The sequence below is a fragment of the Phoca vitulina genome, unplaced genomic scaffold (genome assembly GCF_004348235.1).
Source record: "Phoca vitulina isolate PV1807 unplaced genomic scaffold, GSC_HSeal_1.0 scaffold58, whole genome shotgun sequence".
Lineage (NCBI taxonomy): Eukaryota > Metazoa > Chordata > Mammalia > Carnivora > Phocidae > Phoca > Phoca vitulina.
In genome coordinates, this window is record NW_022589761.1 from 7,578,579 (window position 1) to 7,587,554 (window position 8,976).

Sequence of the window (8,976 nt, forward strand, 5' to 3'; positions counted from 1 at the left end):
CATGGGAAATAAAACCAAAAATAAACTATTGGGACTATATCAAACTAAAAAGTTTCTGCCCAGAAAGGAAACAATCAAGAAAACTAGAAGGCAACCTACAGAATGGGCGAAGTAATTTACAAATGACATATCTGATAAAGGGTCAGTGTCCAAAAAATATAAAAAATTGATACAACTCATCAGTTGCTGAACTCTGCATCTGAAACTAATGATGTACTATATGTTGCCTAATTGAATTTAAATAAATTTTTAAAAGAAAAAAGAAAACAAAAATTGATACAACTCAACACCAAAAATAATTCAGTTGAGGGGCGCCTGGGTGGCTCAGATGGTTAAGCGTCTGCCTTCGGCTCAGGTCATGATCCCAGGGTCCTGGGATCGAGTCCCACATCGGGCTCCCTGCTCCTTGGGAGCCTGCTTCTCCCTCTGCCTCTCTCTCTCTCTCTCTGTCTCTCATGAATAAATAAAGAAAAAATCTTAAAAAAAAAATAAAATAATTCAGTTGAAAAACGGACAGAAGACATGAACAGACATTTCTCCAAAAAGATATGGCCAATAGACACATGAAAAATACTCAACACCACTTACCATCAGGGAAATACAAATCAAAACTACAATGAAATATCACCTCACACCTATCAGAATGACTAAAATCAATAAGAAACATCAGGTGTTGGTGAGGATGTGGAGAAAAAGGAACACTCATGCACTGTTGATGGGAATGCAAACTGGTGTGGCCACTGTGAAAGACAACATGGAGTTTCCTCAAAAAATTAAAAATAGAACTACCCTACAATCCAGTAATCGCACCACTGGGTATTCACCCATAAATGCAAAAACACTAATTCAATGGGATACATGCTCCCTATGTTTATAGCAGCATTATTTACAATAGTCAAATTATGAAAGCAGCCCAAGTATCCATCAATAGATGAATGGATAAAGAAGAGGTGGTATAAATATACACAATAGAATATTACTCAGCCATAAATAATGAAATCTTCCCATTTGCAATAACATGGATGGAGCCAGAGTAAAGTAAGTCAGTCAGAGAAAGACAAATGACATATGATTTCACTCATATGTGGAATTTAAGAAACAAAAGAAACAAGCAATGGAAAAAATAAAAGAGAGACAAATCAAGAAACAGACTCAACTAGAGAGAACAAACCAGAGGGGCGGTGGGTGGGGGGATGGGTGAAATAGGTGATGGGGATTAAAGAGTACACTTATCATGATGAAAAAATTTAAATTAAAAAATAAATGTGCTAAGAAAACTGAACAGCTACCTGCAAAAAACTGAAACCAGACAAGTTTCATATACCATACATAAAAGAATCAAAATGGGTTAAAGACCTAAATGTGAGAACTGAAACCATAAAACTCCTAGAAGAGAACATAGGCAGTAACTTCTCTGACATTGGTCATAGCAACATTTTTCTAGATATGTCTGGTAAGGCAAGGGAAACAAAAAGAAAAACTATTGGGAGCACATCAAAATAAAAAGTTTTACACAGTGAAGGAAACCAAAACAAAAAGGCAACCTACTGAATGGGAGAAGATATTTGCAAATGATACATCTGATACAGGGTTAATACCCAAAATATATAAAGAACTTATACAATCCAAACTGTAAGTACAAATAATCCAATTAAAAATGGGTAGAGGACCTGAAGAGACATTTTTCCAAAGAAGATATACAAATGGCCAATAGACACGTGAAAAAATGCTCAATATTACTAATCATCAGAGAAATGCAAAACAAAACCACAATGAAATATCACCTTACACCTGTCAGAATGGCTAAAATAAAAAAGACAAGAAATAACAATTGTTGGCAAGGATTTGAAGAACAAGGAGTATTTGTGCACTGTTGGTGGGAATGTAAACTGGTACAGCCACTTTGTAAAACAGTATGGAGACTCCTCAAAAAATTAAAAACCTTACAATCCTCTAGTTCCACTACTGAGTATTTACCCAATGAAAACAAAATACTAATTCAAAAGATATATGTACCCAGGTGTCCATCAATAGATGAATGGATTAACAAGATGTATATATACACTCACACGCACAATATTCCTCAGCCATAAAAAGGATGAAATCATGCCATTTGCAACAATACAGATGGAACAAGGTGACATTATTCTAAGTGAAATAAGACAGACAAGGGAACGACAAAGAGCATATGTTTTCACTAGTATATGGAATCTAAAAACAAAGCATGGGGCGCCTGGGTGGCTCAGTTGGTTAAGCGACTGCCTTCGGCTCAGGTCATGATCCTGGAGTCCCTGGATCGAGTCCCGCATCGGGCTCCCTGCTCGGCAGGGAGCCTGCTTCTCCCTCTGACCCTCCCCCCTCTCATGTGCTCTCTCTCTCTCTCTCTCTCATTCTCTCTGTCTCAAATAAATAAATAAAATCTTTAAAAAAAAAAAAATAAATAAAAACAAATAAAAACAAAGCAAATAATTTTACTTATGTTCGGAATCTAAAAAACAAACAAAAAGCAGGATCAGACCTATGAATACAGAGAACTGATGGTTGTCAGAGAGGAGGGAGGGGGATGGGCAAAATAGCTGAAGGGGAGTAGAAGATACAGGCTTCCAGTTATGGAATGAATCAGTCACAGAAATAAAAGGTACAGCATGGGAATATAGTCAATGGTATTGTAATAGCATTGTGTGGTGACAGATGGTAGCTACACTCATGGTGAGCATAGCATAACATAGAGTTGTTGAATCACTATACTGTACACCTTTTTTTTTTTTAAGATTTTATTTATCTATTTGATAGAGAGAGACACAGCAAGAGAGGGAACACAAGCAGGGTGAGTGGGAGAGGGAGAAGCAGGCTTCCTGTGGAGCAGGGAGCCCAATGTGGGGCTCGATCCCAGGACCCTGGGATCATGACCTGAGCCGAAGGCAGATGCTTAACGACTGAGCCACCCAGGCGCCCCTATATTGTACACCTTAAACTAACATTACATGTCAACTATACTTAAGTTTTTTAAATGTAAATACAAAAAATGGCAAAATATTTCAATAGATATTTTATTAAAGAATATATACAGGTGTCAAATAAGCATGAAAAGATGCTCAACATCATAACATCATCAGTTATTAGGAAAGTGTAAATTAAAACCACATGAGATACACTGTGTACCTACTATAATGTGTACAATTAAAAAAGACTGACCATACCATGTGTTGGCAAGGACATGGAGGAACTGGTTCTCTCATGCACTACTTTTAGGAATATAAAATGGTACAACCACCTTGGAAAACAGTTTAGAAAACTTTTTTAAATATTTTTAAAGTTAAACACATAACTACCATGACTGAAACATTCCACTCCTAAATATTTACCAACGAAGGCAGATGTCCATACCAAGACTTGTAGAAATGTGCAAAACAGCTATATTTATAATAGCCATATCCTCAGGAAAAAAAAATTGCATCAATAGGTAAATGGATAAATTGTAGTATCCACACAGTGGAATTCTATTCATCAATAAAAAGGAATGGATTATTGCCACATGAATGGATCTCAAAATAATCATGCTGAGTAAAAGAAGCCAGATAAAAGGAGAGTACATATTATAGAAAACTTTAGGAAATGCAAACTAATCTATAGGGAGAGAATGGGGATTTGGGAAGAGGTACAAGGGAACAGGAGGGTAGGATTACAAAGGAGCATGAGGAAACTTTTGGGGACGATGAATATGTTAGCAATCTTTAAAAAATATATATTTATTTGAAAGAGAGCGTGCATGAGAGAGAACGGGGAGGGGCAGAGGGAGAATGAGAGAGAGACAATCTCAAGCAGACTCCCTACTGAGTGTGGAGCCTGACATGGGGCTTGATCTCATGATCCTGAGATCATGACGTGAGCTGAAACGAAGAGTCGGACACTTAACTGAATGAGGCACCCATGTGCCCCATGTTAGCAATCTTGATTGTGGTGATGGTTTCACATGTGAATACATATGTCAAAATGTATCAACTTGTACAACTTTAAATATGTGTAGTTTAGTATTTGTTAATTATACTACAATAAAGATGTTTCAGAACTATAAAAAATGTAATTCTCACTGAATGACTCTTTGGTTATATATCCTACATTTTCCATAAAGAAATTGAGAATTATAAAAATAGCATCTGGGGCACCTGGGTGGCTCAGTCGTTAGGCGTCTCCCTTCGGCTCAGGTCATGATCCCAGGGTCCTGGGATCGAGCCCCGCATCAGGCTCCCTGCTCAGCTGGAAGCCTGCTTCTCCCTCTCCCGCTCCCCCTGCTTGTGTTCCCTCTCGCTGTGTCTCTCTCAGTCAAATAAAAAAAAATTAAAAAAATAAATCTTTAAAAATAGTATCTGTAACAACTTTTTCAGTTTCTCCTAGTATTCTATATCAGGTGTGTGCATTTTATTCTCAAAAATATACAATTAGGTTAGAGTTACTGCCTTCCTTTTACAAATAAAGAATCAAAGATAGGGGCACCTGGGTGGCTCAGTCGTTAAGCATCTGCCTTCGGCCCAGGTCAGGATCCCAGGGTCCTGGTATCAAGCCCTGCATCGGGCTCCCTGCTCAGCAGGGAGCCTGCTTCTCCTCCCTCTCCCACTCCCCCTGCTTGTGTTCCCTCTCTCGCTGTGTCTCTCTCTGTCAAATAAATAAATAAAATCTTAAAAAAAAAAAAAAGATCAATGGGGGTTAAGTCCATACCTCAGCTAGCAAGATACAGAGGTATGATTCTAAGAATAGTCTGGTTAAGCATAATATATTGACCACATGTCTTCCTCCTGAAACCACATAACAGGAATTCATTCACATGGATAAGGACAACAAGTAAGGAGAAAACAATGGGCAAAGATTTCAAATTTGGTCAGTTCTGTGATAATCCTTGCTTTTAAATGTGAGCATGTATTAACATGATTATACATTAGGAAATAACTTGAGCATAATATGGATTTTGATTTGCTTAAGTGTAATTTCATTTGAGGAACACTAAGTGAATGCAAAAAGTGACTCAGCTGAACCAAGCTATATGGGAAAACACTAATCACATATAGACACACACCTCATAAGAACAATGTGTCACACCGATCCATGTGTCACAACTTTTTGTCCAATTTCAGATAACCATATTCCCATAACTTCACAATAACTCACAACATGGTCCTCCTGGCCTTGCAGCCTCATATCTCCCTTTCATTTCCCCTTCTTTCCTCTCAATCTATTTCCCTCTGTGTCCTTTGCTGTATTTGTCTCTTCTCTTACTGTTATTCTCTCTCTTTTTCATTTACTTCTTGCACATTCGGTGGCAGGAGTGAGAGCTGGACTGGCTGGCCACTGGGAACATAGATGCCCACACCCATAAGAAAACTTCAGGTCTTTTTCAAGGTAAATTACCGTATTTATTATAATATTCAGTGTACTTAGACATTAAACAACTGTGCTACCCTTTTTTATTAAGTTCCTATATTTTTTGAGTCACTGGTGAAATTTTTGGACATTGTGCCTCTATTCTTGTTTATAAGCCGTGTGGTTTTTATTGGGCCATTTGGGATAGCATGATGATTTTTAGGACTGCACTATGTTGCATATAGTGACGTATAGTTTTTAAAAGAAGACAAAAGTATGGAATACTAATGACTGACTCAGCAGTGCAGATAATTCTGCAATTTAGTACATGCAGAAAGACCTGGGATAGAAGACTGCCCTTCCCCGAGCTCAATTTCACCCCTTCACTTCTGGGATCCCTAAGTGATAATAAATCTTGTGACTCTTGTGACATTCCTTTATATGGGAGTACTGAAACTATACCTTCAATCAAAATGATCCCATGGATCCTGCATTGCGCTCCCTGCTCAGTGGGGAGTCTGCTTCTCCCTCTCCTTCTGCCTCTCCCCTTCCCCCTGCTCCTGCTCGCTCTCACTCTCTCTTTCAAATAAATAAAATCATTAAAAAAAAGAAAATAGTATTAGGAAACTGTTCATTACATGAGAAAAAATAAAAGTGGGTTACTACATTGTGCCATATACAAATTATGATTCATGTGGAATAAAACCCTAACTGTGAAAGATAAAACTAATGGGAGAAAATCTTGTAGAATATTTTTGTGATCTAAATTGGGGAGACCTTAAACAGACCCAAGAAAGCAAAAACTGTAAGTAGAAAAAGGAATTAATGGCTTTTACTACACCAAAATTAATGTTTATTAAGCAAAGGACCCCAAAATTACCAGAAAAAAATGAAAGGCTAAGAGAAGATGTTTGTAACATCTAACACTACCGTAACTACCAACTAGACTATGAAGTAGAATACACAACTGAGTCATGCAAACCAAAAAGAAAAAGATAAATACCCCAGTTAAAAAAAAAAAAAAAGGTATGAAAAGTTAATTTACAGAATGGGAAAACCAAACATTTAAGAAGTCAAATAAACAATATTCAAACCTTTCAGTAGTCAGATAAATAAAATTTAAACAAGATACCAACTATACTTGCCTGATGGTGAAAAGTTAGAAAGCTGGATAATGCCAAATCTTGGTAGTAGTGTGGGAAAGAGGAACCCATATACACCACTGGCAGGAATATACAGCCCTTCTGGAGAGTGGCCTGGCAGTTCTTAGTCAAATTAAATACAAGTGAACCCTATGATAGAGTAATCCCATTCCCAGGAAAATAACCCAGAGAAATTTTTACATTTCCATAAGAGAGATCTATAAGAATTTTAATCAGAGTCTTGTTTGTTGTGTTATTGAAGGGGTGGTGTTTGATGGTGGGTTGAGAGGCAATCTAGTATCCATCACTCAGGTAATGGGCAAATAAAGGTGGAATATTATGGAGCAGTTAAAATAAAGGAACTAGACATGGTTTTCCTGGGTGAAAGAAGTTTAACACCAAAAAGAATCTGATTAAAAAATGGACAAGAGACTTAAATAGACATTAAAAAAAAAAAAAAAGACAAACACATGAAAACATGCTCAACATCACTAATCATCAGGAAAATGCAAATCAAAACCACAATTAGATATCACCTCACACCAGTCAGAATGGCTAAAATCAAAAAGACAAGAAACAGGGGTGCCTGGGTGGTTCAGCTGGTTAAGCATCAGACTCTTGATTTCAGCCCAGGACATGATCTCAGGGTCACGAGATCAAACCCCATGATGGGGTCCAAGCTCAGTGGGGAATCTGATTGAGATTCTTCCTTTCCCTCTGGCCCTCCCCCTGCTCATGCTCACTCTCTCTCTCTAAAATAAATAAATAAATCTTGGGCACCTGGGTGGCTCAGTTGGTTAAGCGACTGCCTTCAGCTCAGGTCATGATCCCAGGGTCCTGGGATCGAGTCCCACATCAGGCTCCCCCTGCTCTGCAGGGAGCCTGGTTCTCCCTCTGCCTCTGCCTGCCACTCCCCTGCTTGTGCTCTCTCTCTCTCTGTCAAATAAATAAATAAAATCTTTAAAAAAAAAAAGTAAAATAAATAAATAAATCTTTAAAAAATTTTATCAAAAAGACAAGAAATAACAAGTGTTGGTGAAAATGTGGAGAAAAAGGAGCTCTTGTACACTGTTGGTGGGAATGTAAATTAGTGTAACCACTATGGAAAACAGTGTGGAGGTTCTTGAAAAAATTTAAAAGAGAAATACCACATGACCTAATAATTCCATTCTGGATATTTATCTGAAGAAAATAAAAACATTAATTCGGGTGCCTGGGTGGCTCAGTTGGTTAAGCGACTGCCTTCGGCTCAGGTCATGATTCTGGAGTCCCAGGATCGAGTCCCACATCGGGCTCCCTGCTCAGTGGGGGGTCTGCTTCTCCCTCTGACCCTTCCCCTCTCATGCTCTCTGTCTCCCATTCTCTCTCTCAGATAAATAAATAAAATCTTTTAAAAAAAAAAAAAGAAAAAGAAAATAAAAACATTAATTCAAAAAGATATATGAACCCCTACGTTGGTTGCAGCATTATTTACAATAGCCAGGATATGGAAGCAACCTAAGTGTCCATCAATAGATGAACAGATAAAGAAGATGTGGTATACAAAGAATGCAAAAATACTAATTCAAAGGGATTCATGCACACTGATGTTACAGCAGCATTATTTACAATAGCCAAATTATGGAAAAGGCCCAAGTGTCCACTGACTGATGAATGGATGAAGAAGATGTGGTATAGGGGAAAGAGGTAAGATGACGGAGAAGTAGGGTGACCTAAGCTTGCCTTCTCACTGGAACACAGCTACATAAATATCAAGTCATTCTGAACACCCAAGAAATCAATCGGAAGTCTTAGAGAACAAAACTGCACATCCACAAAATGGAAAAACGACTGTGGAAGGTAGGAACTGCAGAGAGTTGATTCATGGGATAAAAGAGCCATGAGTGCTTCCCAGGGTAGGGAGCCCTGACTGGGGAGGGAGTAGTGAGAGAGAAGGAAGAAAGTGTGGAAAGGAAAAAAAAGAGTGAAAACAAATGCAGGGGACTGCACAAGAAAAATATTCCCCAAAACCATTGATGGGAAAAAAGGAGAGCATTACAATACTGCCAGTTTTTTATAAACAGTGGAGTGCAGAGTCTGAAGTTTTGGATGTCTGTGACATGGCCAGGGTCAGGCCTAGGGAGCTCAGTGGTGCTCCAGTGGGGAAGCAGAGTACATTTAAGAGAAGCCTCTCCATCTCCCTGCGGGCCTTCCACTCATATGTGGAATTTAAGAAAGAAAACATGAACATATGGGAAGGCGGGGGGAAAGGACAGAGGGAAACAAACCATAAGAGACTATTAAAAGAATAGAGAACAAACTGAGGGTTGATGGAGGTGGGTGAGGAGTGGGCTGGATGAGTGATGGGTATTAAAGAGGGTACTTGAGATGTGGTCCAAGATGGCGGAGGAGTAGGAGACCTAAATTACAGGAATTCCAGGAATTCAGCTAGACAGCTATCAAACCGTTCTGACACCTACAAACTCAACAAGAGATCGAA